A 13,360-nucleotide genomic window follows, 5' to 3' on the forward strand; every position below is an offset into this window, starting at 1 on the left:
ACTTAACCCCAATTTCCTCACCAAAAAACCCAAAAAACACACAACCCAAAAAAAGTAGGGAAAGAGCCATGAGGGTCAGTAGATAATGACCACCAGGAGCCTGACTTGGTGATAAATTTGGATATTATGACCCTGAAGAAGTAAAGACAGAGTCTGGATTTGACAATGGGAAATAAGCAGTATTCTGACTCTTCCATCTTGAGCACTGATTGAGGATTGTGTGGGAGGGCTGATAGAGAAAATGGATCCAATACTGGAAAAGGTACCTAGGGAAACGATGCCTTCAGGAGGTATTTGTGCCTCACTTAAGTATCAGAAAAAATAGGAGAGCAAAAAGAAAAGGTTTAGGATGCAAGGAAATTTGTTCATTATGGAGCAGGCATTCCAGAGGGCACAGTGAAAGTGGCAAGCAGATCTGAAGTGGAACTTAGGGTGGTAGAGCTAAAGTGAACAGGAATAAGGAAGAGGACAACTAAGCCTGGTGAGTGAGGTTTGTTCATTGGTGGCCAGGGATTTTGTATCAGTGGAATGAGGGGAGTAAAAGGGGATGGCAATATGTGACTCAGTGAGAAAAGATCATAGGAGGCATAACAATAGAATTCTTGAGTGAGGCAGGGATTGCAATGTTCAAGTTCCTCCCTTAAGTCTCAACCTTGTAGCAGGAGGTGGTAGTGTATCCTGTGAGGTCACAGAAACCATACTCAAAGCAGACAAGGGCAGGAAAGGGTATGATAGAGAGAGTTTGGGAGCCAGATCAGGAAGCAAGAGGATCTGCCACTGGAATTGAGGGCTTGTCAGAGTGGAAGGTACCTAGAAACTATGATCCTTAATTAGGCAGTGGTGATATTATTACAGCATCCTACCAAGTGATTGAATCACCTGGTTTGTTGATTGATAGAGCGAGATCTTTGGGGGTTGGGGTTGTTTGTCAGGTGGGAGATATCTGTACTTCCTCATGGAATCCCCACAAAGACATCGGAATTCTTTCTTTGAAGAACAGTGTCCCAGCTATTGGGTCCAAACCTGATTTTTTTACTCTAATTTTCTTTTTTGTTTGTTTTTTTGGTGAGGCAATTGGGGTTAAGTGACTTGCCCAGGGTCACACAGCTAGTAAGTGTCAAGTGTCTGAGGCCAAATTTGAACTCAGGTCTTCCTGACTCGAGGCCTAATTTTGTCCACTGAGCCAAGCACTTGCTTCAGTTATTTTGCTGAGGCCTTCTTTGGCCTCAGAGAGATGGCAATCTTGCTTCAGATTGCTACCACAAGGATTAGATTTGTGCAGGTTAGGTCTAAAAAGCACAAAGAGGATGAATGAGTGGAAGTTTCAAAGGGATGGATCTAAGTTTTTTCTAAGGAAAGGCTAGGTAAGGACTTAAACTAGCTACTCTGGAAGACTGAATAACTGACTTCTGAAGTTCTTCCCAGCCTTTGGTACAAAATATCCCACCCACAGAACCCAAGTTCACCTCTACTCTATTGTGCAACAATTGCACAAACGATGTGGGACCTGACTACAGGGGAAGGCCAACAGAAATCTTAGAGTTTACCCAGGCATTCAAGCCCTAAAAACCCCCACAATGTAGAATTTAGGGAAATCAGGTTTAGGTAGAAGGAAAACACTGCAGATGCTAATGACTGAAATATTTATTTGAAATGTACAATTTTAATGTTCAAAACATGAGGTAAGGGAAAGTTTTTAAAACCTTAGATGAAAGGCTTAAATCTGACATCACCAGGTCACACCAAACTGAAAGTGACACACTTCTTCTGCACTCCATTCTGCTGCTTCTCCCGAGTCTCTGGGTGGGCAGCTACTGGTGTTGGTGTTGGCAAGTACAGTGTGTGTCTAAACTCAAATGGGTGATGAAAAGGATTCTTGGAAAGTGAAACTTTTAGATAAAATGCTGCAGGAGAAGAAGGGAAGGCAGAGGTAAAACACATTACAAATTGTGATAATGAGGATTCTAGGTGGGATGTCCTTGAAGAGGGGAAATTGAGAGATCAGCCCCTGGAGATCACAATCTGGAAGGCAGATTCTATGGAAGATAGAGGTGAAGGTGACTCCTGGGCCATCCAACCACCCCAGCAAATGTCACATAAGGAAAAAGCTCATTACAGGAAAGATGAGAAGAGGGAAGGGAAAGGTAGGCACCACAGTCATTCAGCAGAATGAAGCATGTCAGGAGAAGAGAGAAGGAATGAGACATGAGCTGTGAAAAAGCCATTGGTGGGAAGGGAGATGGCATGAGAATGTGCCAGGAGGGAGAGGGATCATCTCCCACAGTCAGAGCCAGAGAGAGAAGGAGAATGGAAGATGAGGGAGCAGCAGCAGGAGGAAGGGAAGAGAAGGAATGGGAGAGACCTGTGAGAAGAGGCACAAAGTGCAAGAGGCCAGAAGAGAAGTTTCTGCTCATCTCAGACCAGTGAGAGAAGAGTGTTGAATGGCAAGGGAGGAAGCCAGTCAAAGGGCAGGACCTGGAAGAGAGGGGTCCCCTTTGTGATGTACAAGATATTAGCAACAGCAGGAGGAAGATCAGCTCATCTGAGTCCTCCCCTCAGCAGAGGGGAGATCTGGCTCTGAGGAGGCAGAAGAGAGTAGTAGAGAGGAATCAGAAGAGGAAGAGGACACAGGAAGCAATTCTGGGGAAGTATCTGGGCAGTTTGCTGAAGAAATGAGTGAAGAGAAGGAGAAAGAATGGAAAGTATATCTTGGATGTTACAGAGAGACAGACACACAGACAGAGAGGTGGGAGAGAAGATGCTGCACTCCAACACCATGGTGCAAGGAGATTACATCCCAGCTCTCCAGCCTTGGGAGTTGCTCCCCAAGTACCTGCCTGCCCTCCAGGGTTCTCAGACTGGGGAAGAATCCCAGAGCCTGAGCAGGAATGAAGAAGGCACCTGTGCTGAGGTACACAGACCAAAGGATATGATGACTGAAGAAATTGTGTCTGAGATGGTTGAAAATGGACAAGGAGAAAGGCTTCCTGATTATCTTCCTCAGGCCAATAAATAACATCCTGAAAGCTCAGCACCCAAGCACTGTCTCTGTCTGGGAGATCATGGTGGACAACATGGACAAGTTCTCTCTCATGCTGAATGATGGGGATCATGGCCTCAAGCAGCCTCATGGAGACAAAGAGGCAGCCCTTCCTGTCTGGGAAGTGAAGACATTGGTGATCCAGCTTCTGTGAGGGGGGAAGCATCTTCATGACAGCTGGATCCTTCACCAGGACCTGAAGGCCTCCAACCTGCTCCTCAGTGGGCATTTTAAAAGTTGGTGCTTTTATGTTGGCCAGAGGACATAGCTCTGCTTTAAAAGCTTATGTGCTGATTGTGGTGATGCTGAGGTACCAGACCCCAGAGCTGTTACTAGGAGCTAAGGCATTTTCCAGTGCAATGGACATGGAGTCAGTGGGTTGTGTATTTGCAGAGCTATTAGCTTAGAAGCATCTGCTTCCAAGGAAATCAGAGATGGACCAGTTCAACAAAGATAAAAGCTTTAAAAACCTTAAAATGGACCTGGGATCTCCATGTGAGGGTATTTGACCAGGTGACAATGATCTTCCAGCAATGAGAAAAATGATTTTTACACACCATCTTCATGGTTACTTGCAGAAAAGATTTGGGCCCCTGTTCTCTCCTACCTGAAGAACATTTTCTTGCCTTGATTCCTGGCTGGGGGAACAATGCAGAAGATGGCCTGAAGCATGAGTACTTCTGAGAAACTTCCCTTTGATCCTTTCATGTCTCCCATGCGTCCAGTCAAGAGTGAGAAGTAAAACTTAATACCAGAATCAACTTCCCCCTCCAATCTCTCACCTCCCTCTCCAGAAGGAAGACTTGGTTACAGTACAGGTAGCTGGATGAAAATGAGCTCAAAGACAGCTCTTTCCATATCACCCCCCTCAATAAGGTAGCATCTGGGGCTGGCCCAAGCATTGTCCTCCAGTTTTGTACTCTACATGAGAGCACAAAACAGAGCAAACCCTGACTTTAGCTGCAACCCAACCATGCCTGTGAACAGGTATGGACACTTGGGGTGTGGAGGGGCTTCAGGGCATAAAAGTGTATGTAATAGCTATTGGGGCTCCCATCCTCTCATCTACTCTGTGTTTGTTTCCCCACCTCCCTGTCCTCAGGGTAGCACCTTCTATATTGTGATCCCCATCTGTTGCCCCAGCCTAGGCATCAGCAGAAATCCTCTTCATGTTTTGTCTTCCCTCAAGCCTTGGTTTTCTAAGGGAGTTACTAGACCTACTCCCTGGGAGCAGGGTAAAAAGCTTTGGTTTGATTCAGATTTTGTACAAAGTTGAACATTCCTGCATACTTAGCCACATTGAAGTTTTTGTATATTAAGCCTCTCATGAATTTTAAAATAGAAAAAAAAAACTTTAAACCACAGTCTCATATTGATTTGTATACTGGGTCGCAGTAGAGACTTGGCCTCTATTCCTCACCATCATAGAGTCTTGGGTGGTATTTTGCCTAGGAAGTCTTACAGTTCTCAGCACCTGTTTTTGATGTATGAGAACTATCAGTAAAACTTCAATAAATATAGCAGAGAGGCCACTGCAAACAAGAATCATACCCAGGGTGAAGTATTCAGCAATGTAGCCAGTGGCAGCAAAAGTTAAAATAAACAATCCTGTTACAAGCAACATCACTGTCAGAGAGAAAATGATGAGGGGTTTGCGGTGTTTGGTCAAGCAAGTTACTTCTATTGATCTCTCTTGAGAAGTGACTTCCATGTCTTCCACCAAGGCCTTCTCTTCCTAAGAGCAGGATGAAGTGTATGCCTGTGAAACAAAAGTTCAAGAAGTCATGAATTGTTTGTCTAGGACTAGAGGAGACTTTTCCTATTATTGGTAATTATAGCTTCTTGCTAAAACTCATTTGATTTCACTATTATCCAACTTGAATGTAGTCAGATTGTAACACCCCAACTGGGATTTTTTCTGAACTGTGGCACTTAGATATGGTTTGGAATTACTCTTTTTCAGAGTGTATATGGGGCTGTTGGCAGTAATATAAATCAGGTTATATAGAGATGAATACCTACTTCACTAATTTTACTTTTTACTGTAGCTTTTTTTAAACTTTTTTTTTTTTTGCAGGGCAATGCAGGTTAAGTGACTTGCCCAGGGTCACACAGCTAGTGTCAAGTGTTTGAGGCCGGATTTGAACTCAAGTACTCCTGAATCCAGGGCTAGTGCTTTATCCACTGCGCCACCTAGCTGCCCCTGTAGCTTTTTTTTTTTAAACTAATTTTTTGGGAAGTATTCTCAATGAAGTCATTCTCAGAATTGGGCTTTTTAAATAAACATAATGACCATTTAATTATTGTATAGGGGGGCAGGATTTGAGTCCTCTATTTTAATGAATGTAATTATAAAATATAACCACAGTTTGGGTGTCAAGTATATTTCACAACCTAGCCATCCTTTTAAATGTGACCCTCTCTGGCTGAGAGAGAAGTAAAACAATATTATTGGATACAAAAATAGTTGACTGTACTCCCAGAATGACTCTTAAAAGACAGTCCAGTCAGCTGGCTCAGGAGCTGGTTTCTACTTCAAGTGAAGGTCCCTTCTTGCCCGATTAAATTGTACTTTCAAGTTCTTTCAAGGGACTTAGTGTCACCTCCCAAGTGATTACTGCATTTTTCTTTTTACAAGATAACATATCTTCATCAATCCTATGTATATCTTAATCCATGGTTTTCCAATCCCTTTATGATTCATAAATGTCACTTCTTGGCTTGTGGGCCAAGATAGTATATATGGTATGTAGGCATATTTTTGGACAGTGTATAGCCTGGTCAATTGTTTCTTCTATTACAGTTCACTTCTGAAATTTGTTAGAAATCTTAAATATTTAACACATTGGGAATTAGCATATCATAAAGAAAAGGTATTTGGGTGGTAGAAATCTTTTATTATCTTCCTACTTGATGGTCTCCATAGGGTCAGGTTCTGCTAATTCCAGTGGTGTTGGTATCCCAGGAACATAGCTAAGGCTCCCTGCATCCACAGAATTCTAAGTTCACAAAGTTCCGGTAATGATGAAAATGCATTTAAAGGAAAGCATAGTAAATTAGTTTAGCTGGATAGAATGAAGCTTAGCAACAAAATGAAGACAGAGCAATTGGTGGGAAAGCTGGAAAACAAAAATGGGATCTAGGAAAATGATTAGGAGGTAGAGGTAAGCCGCATAGGAAAGAAACCCAAACCCTCCTCCCTCTGAGGGAAAGGATTACTTAAAAAAAAAAAATAGTATTCTGTTTTTTCCAATTTCATGCAAAGACAATTTAAACATTCCTTTTTTTTTTCCCCTGGGCAATGGGGTTTAAGTGACATCCCCAGGGTCACACAGCTAGTGTCAAGTGTCTGAGGCCAGATTTGAACTCAGGTCCTCCTGAATCCAGAGCCAGTGCTTTATCCACTATGCCACCTAGCTGCCCCCAAGCATTCATTTTTTAAATAAAATATTGAGTCCCAAATTTTCTCCCCCTCCTTAAGATAGTATGCAATTGGGGGCAGCTAGATGGCGAAGTGGTTAAAGCACCGGCCCTAGATTCAGGAGTACCCGAGTTCAAATCCGGCCTCAGACACTTGACACTTACTAGCTGTGTGACCCTGGGCAAGTCACTTAACCCCCATTGCCTGCAAAAAAAAAAAAAAATAGTATGCAATTTATTTTGCATATATGTATAGTCTTGTAAAACCTATTTCCATATTAGTCTACAGTTTAGAAAAGCAAAAAACCTCAAAAAATATTTCAATAGTGCAAGTAATATGATTCAATCTGCATTCAGACCATTTCCTTCTCTGTATCTGGATAGCCATTTCTATCATGAGTCAATGAAGTTTGTTTTTATTCACCTAGGTCAGAGTTGACCTGAGCTTATCACAGAAATACAAAAATGAACAAATAGAAACAGTCTTGGCTTTTAAGAAGGATGGAAGCTTTAGAGTTTCCCCTGCCTTTCTGTTCCACTTTTTTTTTTTTTTTTTTGGTGAGGCAGTTGGGGTTAAGTGACTTGCCCAGGGTCACACAGCTAGTAAGTGTTAAGTGTCTGAGGCCGGATTTGAACTCAGCTACTCCTGAATCCAGGGCCGGTGCCTTATCCACTGCGCCATCTAGCTGCCCCCCCCCCCCGCCTTTCTGTTATCTTGAAATACCCTTAAAGACAGGACTTTAAACTTCTCAACCCCAAGTCAAGTTTGGGGAGTAGATATTCAAGATACCTTGATTGCTGCCAACGTGATCATAAGGTTTCATTTCGTGATGGTGAAGCAATCTGGGCTCTAAACTAAGACAGTTGACAAGTTATTCCATCCTAAAGACTTCCTAAAAGTGGGTCCCTGGATTGAGCAGCAAAGGATACTTTGAACCCCAGAATTCTAACAGACATGAAAGTCAAGCTTTAATCATCTTAGAATAAGGTTTCCAGCCTTGTACATTTGAGAAGGAATAGGAGTGGAGTTGGCATGGGGGGTGGTTAGGAGGGAGAGCAAACATCATAGAATAAAATTTAGGATTTATTCAAAAGCAGCTGTACTTTCTGTAACCAACAGTTCTAAAGATTAGTTCCATAGAACTAACCTAATTGCTTCTAACCTCTAGCATCTTCCATGAGACACAGTAAAGTAGGAAAGGCACTACAATTTATCTGGTTTTTTTTTTAGAAATTTCTAAATTTTCTGAGGATTTCTTTTGATTTGAGTTTGACATATTAGCCTTTTCTAGTACCTCAGCCCAGAGTACCTCCCAGCCCAGAGTAGTCCTGTAACAGAAAGCCTTTTGTCAGACTTGGTAGTAAGGTCTCCCGGAGGCTCAGTTCATAGAGCCCTGGTCTTGGAATCAGAAGACCCAAGTTTCAATGTGACCTTTGCTGTCTCTTAGCCGCTGTCTGCCTCAGTTTCCTCATCTATAAAATGGGGGGTAATAATAGTACCTACCCCTTACAATTGTTGTGAATATAGATGTGATTGAGTCATTTTTTCAGTCATGCCTGATGCTTTGTAAGCCCATATGGGGGTTTCATGGCAAAGTTATTGGAGTGGTTTGCAACTTCCCTCTCCTGCTCATTTTATAGCTGTAGAAACTGAGGCAAACAGGGTTGAGTGACTTACCCAGGGTCAAACAAATAGGATATGTCTGAGGCCAGATTTGAACTCAGGAAGCTAAGTACCACATAGCTGACATACATGAAGTAATGTGAAGTTCCCTGCAAATTTTAATTGCAGTATATTTATACCAATTATTACTTACAAAGTTTTCATAGAACACTGAACTTGTCTGGTCTTTAAGAACTTTGGGGTTTTTTAAGTACCAGTTAGAGTCCTTTCCTCACAGCAACAACTGAGGGTATCTGTAGTATAAAAAAAATGGTGTCTAATATTATATCCAGATATCATGACAAATAAAGAGTGACTGCCAAAGGCAAGGAGAATCATGTTTCCATAATGCTTTTATCCATTTCCATAGCATCAGTATTTCATCCTCTGCAGGACACTTTGTCGTGTTATCCAGAAGCCTGGGCTGCCTTGGGAGGCAATAAGCAATAGGCCCCATCTCTCTGCCAGCCCACACTGTAGATCTGCAAGCAGAGGTTTGATGACTTTTTTTTTTTCAAATCTACATAAGTCCTTTATTAGGACTGCTGAACAACATTTTAATTTTTTTATGTGGGGGGATGAGGGCAAGTGACTTGCTCAGGCTCACACAGCTATTAAGTGTCAAGTGTCTGAGGTCAGATTTGAACTGAGCTCCTCCTGAATCTAGCGCTGGTGCTTTATCCACTGCACCACCTAGCTGCCCCCTGAACAACATTTTTAAATAGCCAATCATGATCAAAATTCTCAGGTTAATAAACCAATTTAAATAGGCTCGTTATGGTACATGTAAAAAAAATTAAAGGAAAAATTCTCATTAGCAGAGACCTCTGTTTAGAATAAATAAGGCAGCAGACAAAGGTTACTCATTGGTGTCCTTTTTAAAGTAGGCTATTAAGTCTGCCCTCTCTGCCTTCTTCTTAATGCTGGTGAAGATCACCTTTGCTCCCTGGGTGTACTTTTTGGAGTTGGGTTTTCCAAGTATTCCATTAACGAACATATAGTCATTTCAGGTGATGCCTTTATTCTTCTTGGTGTCTGTGTAAGAGAACCCAGGAGACTGGCTGGTCTTGCTGCTCAGGTTGGGGCCGGTCTTGTGCTTGTCCCCCTTCTCCATGGTGTGGCACTGGGCACACTTCTGCACTAAGATCTTCTTGCCTTTCTCAAAGTCCCCCATCCTAAAGCCAGCTCAACCTGCAGGCACTTGCACATGCTCACTCCCTCCCTCACTCTCCACTTCCTGCCCGACTCAGGTTTCCTCTTCAGATGACTTCTTATAGGAGGGAAAGTGGGTCCCTTTTATGCATGGGTTGGACTAGATGGTCATCAAGATACCTTCATCTCTGAAGTTCTGTTATTCCTTCAACCTCTTCCTAGAGTCAGTGCTATTCCCCTGCCTCCACCTGGGTGTCCTACCTCAGGTTAGACATCACAAAAATGGTGCCAATATTCTCACCCACTCTTTAACTCGGCTCGGTTAATGGCACAACCACCACCAGTGAACCAGGTTCATAATCTCCAAATTATCTTACCCTATCTTTTCTCTCAGTAACTGAGCTTCCCTCTATAGAATCTCTTAACCGTTCTCTGTTCTCTACTTCTACAACACCCCACGCCATTTCTCTTCTATCCTAGACCAGTGGTGTTGAACTCAAACAGAAATAGGACATTAAGCCATATGCAAGAATCCCTTGGATGGAGAACACATTAACTTCATTACATTACATTACCTGATTCTGACTACACTGGGGACCTCTGTCTTAAAGACAATTGTAATGCTGCCTTCATGACTCTCCTACTGTCGTCTCCGTCCTCCCATCCGTTCTTCAAACCACTGCCCAAGTTACATGCCTATTGCACTTCCTCCACAGAAGACCCTCAAGAGGCCCCCTTCTTCTAATTTCTTTTGCTGGCTAGTTTGTGGTCCTGCCATTCTAGTACTTTTCTCATCCCTTTTTGGGTTTTCTTCATTCTAGGTAATGCATCTTATCCTGACCCATCAGTATTCTTTGGTTCATTGTGCCCAAGCCTCAGATGGATTCCCCTCTTTCCCCCACTGAACTGAAGTCCCTTCACTTTTTCCATGGGGAACTTACTTATTACTTCCTTGAAGAAGCTTCCTCTAAGTCAAAGTACTTCTACCTCAAGTTTGTCATAGTATTTTGCTCGACCCTCCCCTTTGCATTTCTCCTCTCTACCCTTCTAAGAGAATTATATCTATGTCTCTCCCGTTTTACTATATATGTTACCAAAGACCAGTGTTCTTTTAATTATCACTCTCTTCCCAGGGACTTGCATGCAGCAGGTGCCTAATGTTGTGTTTTTTTAAAAACTGATTCAGCACTGTCCAGAGAAACCAAACTGAAGCCCCAGGCAGTTAGAAGATTCACTTTGTCTTTAACTACCATTTATAGGTTATGATTATGATGGTTGAAGTAAGTTAAGCATCTGAGTCTTAAACTACCCAAGTATTTGAATGAATACACACTGGCATACAGTACTGAAAAGACAGGGGACCTTCATCTGGTGCCCAACTCATCTAGTAAAAGGAAATAGGATTCTCCCTTTGGAAAGTATTCATGTTAAAGAGACTCCTCATTTTGCTAGTTGCTACAGAATAATTTTTAACACCACAGAATCCTAAATAATTTACTAGTTGCTACAAAAGATTTTTAACATCATAGTATCTCAAAGATAATGAAAGCACCCATGCCCAGTTAATTTAAAGGGAGGTCAGGAGCAATTCATTTTTGTCTGAATCATTTATAAAAATACATTCTCGGGGCAGCTAGGTGGTGCAGTGGATAGAGCACCGGCCCTGGAGTCAGGAGTACCCGAGTTCAAATCCGACCTCAAACACTTAACACTTACTAGCTGTGTGACCCTGGGCAAGTCACTTAACCCCAATTGCCTCACTAAAAAAAAAAAAAAATACATTCTCACTCAGGCAGAACCCAAGACATTGGTACCATAACTCATTTTGTGCCATATCGACCTAGGGGAGGCTGGGGAAGAAGGGTGAAGACTAAAGGGAGGAGAAGAGAACAAAGCAGGCAGGAAACTGCTGTTCAGTAGAAGTGCAGATTCCTACGAACAGCAAGCATCATCATTCTGGATATTCAAAAACTTGCAAGTAAGTTTGAATTACAAGTAGCAACATTTTCACAGTGTTTCTGGGAAGGGGAAGAGGGTATAGAAAAAAGTAGAAGAAACAAGGTGTTCATTTGTGAAAGATTCTCAAGTTTCACTGACCTGGCTGATTTTCTGGAAATGACTGAGTGACCAAAAGTCAGGGATCTGAGAGAGCAATCTGGTGTCCTGTGAAACAAGAAGCCACTCCAACCTGAGGAAAGCTACTCTCTTTAGTAGATCTTGCATTCTCCTACTTTATTTATAGGAGATAGAATCCTGATTAGATAATTGGAATATCATGGCTTCTCAGGTGGAACTAAGTTTGTACTTCTGGAAAGAACAAGTGAATATCTTCCTGAATTAAGCCAATGATCTCATTCTTTAACTAGCAAATGATGAAGGGACTTTTGTCAAGAGAATTTATAAAAAAATGCCTGTCAACATTTTAGCTGGCAACTGTTAAAGAACTTATGAATAAAATGACAAATTGATGACCTCCTTTTGTTGTTACATTGGCTTTCGTTTAAGAACAAAGGGTGTTTCTCCATTAAACATCAGGGGTAGGGGGCAGCTGGATGGTGCAGTGGTTAAAGTGCTGGCCCTGGATTAAGGAGTACCTGAGTTCAAATCCAGCCTCAGACACTTGACACTTACTAGCTGTGTTACCCTGGGCAAGTCACTCAACCCTCATTTGCCCTGCAAAAAAAAGAAAAGAGTATTTAAAAAAAATGTCAGGGGTAGGGATGAAAGAAAGAAGCTACCAATCAAAACAAGTGTAATGGTCTCTGCTAACTCCTTAGATTACTACCTGGATGGTACCTCTATTTGGCACTTATCATGCATCACTTTCTAGTGTGGTTAATTTTTTAAAATTCAATTTAATTTTATTTTCAATTCGGAATTCCCTCCCCCACCCATTGAGAGGGGTGGGAGACTCTAAATCTGTTTCAAATATCTATATTTATGAGAAACAAATACCTTTCTTATTCATATCAAGAAAGAAGGAAAGCATGAAATAATGGAAGGAAGGGAGGGAGGGAGGGAGGGAGGGAGGGTGGAAGGAAAGAAGGAAGGAAGGAGGAAAGGAAGGAAGGAAGGAAAACAAGAAAGAAGCAATGTAGAGAATGAAGAAAACTTTAATCTCCACTGTGTCTATCACTTTACCTTCAGGTGGGTGGCATTTTTCATCATGATTCTTTTGGAATTGTGGTTGGTCATTGTGTTGGGCAAAATTATTAAGTCTTCCAAAGTTCATTATCTTTACAATATTGTGGTTACTGTATAATTTAAATCCAATTCACTGCAAGTCATGAAATCACCTCCCCAATGTCATGGTTCTCTTCCAGAAAGAAGAATAAACTACAATGGCTTATCTGTGAGTAACAGCTTTCTCACTGGAGACCCAACTGGCTAGCTGACTCTAGCTAGGCAACTCCTTCCTTCCTGCCTTCCTTCTTTCCCTCCTTCCTTCCTTCTTTCTTCCCTTTCCTTTCCTTTCCTTTCCTTTCCTTTCCTTTCCTTTCCTTTCCTTTCCTTTCCTTTCCTTTCCTTTCCTTTCCTTTCCTTTCCTTTCCTTTCCTTTCCTTTCCTTTCCTTTCCTTTCCTTTCCTCCCTTCTTCCCTCCCTCCTCCCTTCCTTCCCTTCTTCCTTCACTTCTTCTTCCTCCCTCCTTCTCTTCTCCCTTCCTTTGTCTCTTTCTCCTTCTCTCCCTCATTCCATGAAGAGAATCATACCTTTGTCTGTAGGCATTCTAAATTTAAAAATACAAATTTGTCTGCAGAAATCTCACAATATTTCTCGGGGTTTACCTACAGGATGTCTTCTAAGAGCCACCCTGTAAACCTAATGGGCTCTGGCCATCACTGAGTGACCAAAAGTAGGTTCCGATCTAGGCCTTATTTTGCCAATGTTTGGCCTCTTGATGGCTCAGAGTGTGTCTAAATAGCAGTTGTCTCTCTTTTGTCCAGAAACAATGATGGTCTTCTCTCCTTCCCTATCTATGTATCTATGTATCCATCCATGTATCTATGTATCTATCTGTCTATCCATCCATTTTTTTAACTGGGTAAGAAAGGTCATTCTTTGCCTCCTTTTTTTACCAAGCCTTG

At 42.0% G+C, this 13,360-nt stretch overlaps 1 pseudogene; it reads left to right on the forward strand.

The window, feature by feature from the left end:
* Positions 1-1,856: 1,856 nt before the first annotated feature.
* LOC122752049 lies at positions 1,857-3,994 on the forward strand (annotated as a pseudogene).
* The last annotated feature ends 9,366 nt before the right edge of the window (positions 3,995-13,360 follow it).

The sequence above is a fragment of the Dromiciops gliroides genome, chromosome 1, assembly GCF_019393635.1.
Source record: "Dromiciops gliroides isolate mDroGli1 chromosome 1, mDroGli1.pri, whole genome shotgun sequence".
Classification (NCBI taxonomy): Eukaryota; Metazoa; Chordata; class Mammalia; order Microbiotheria; family Microbiotheriidae; genus Dromiciops; species Dromiciops gliroides.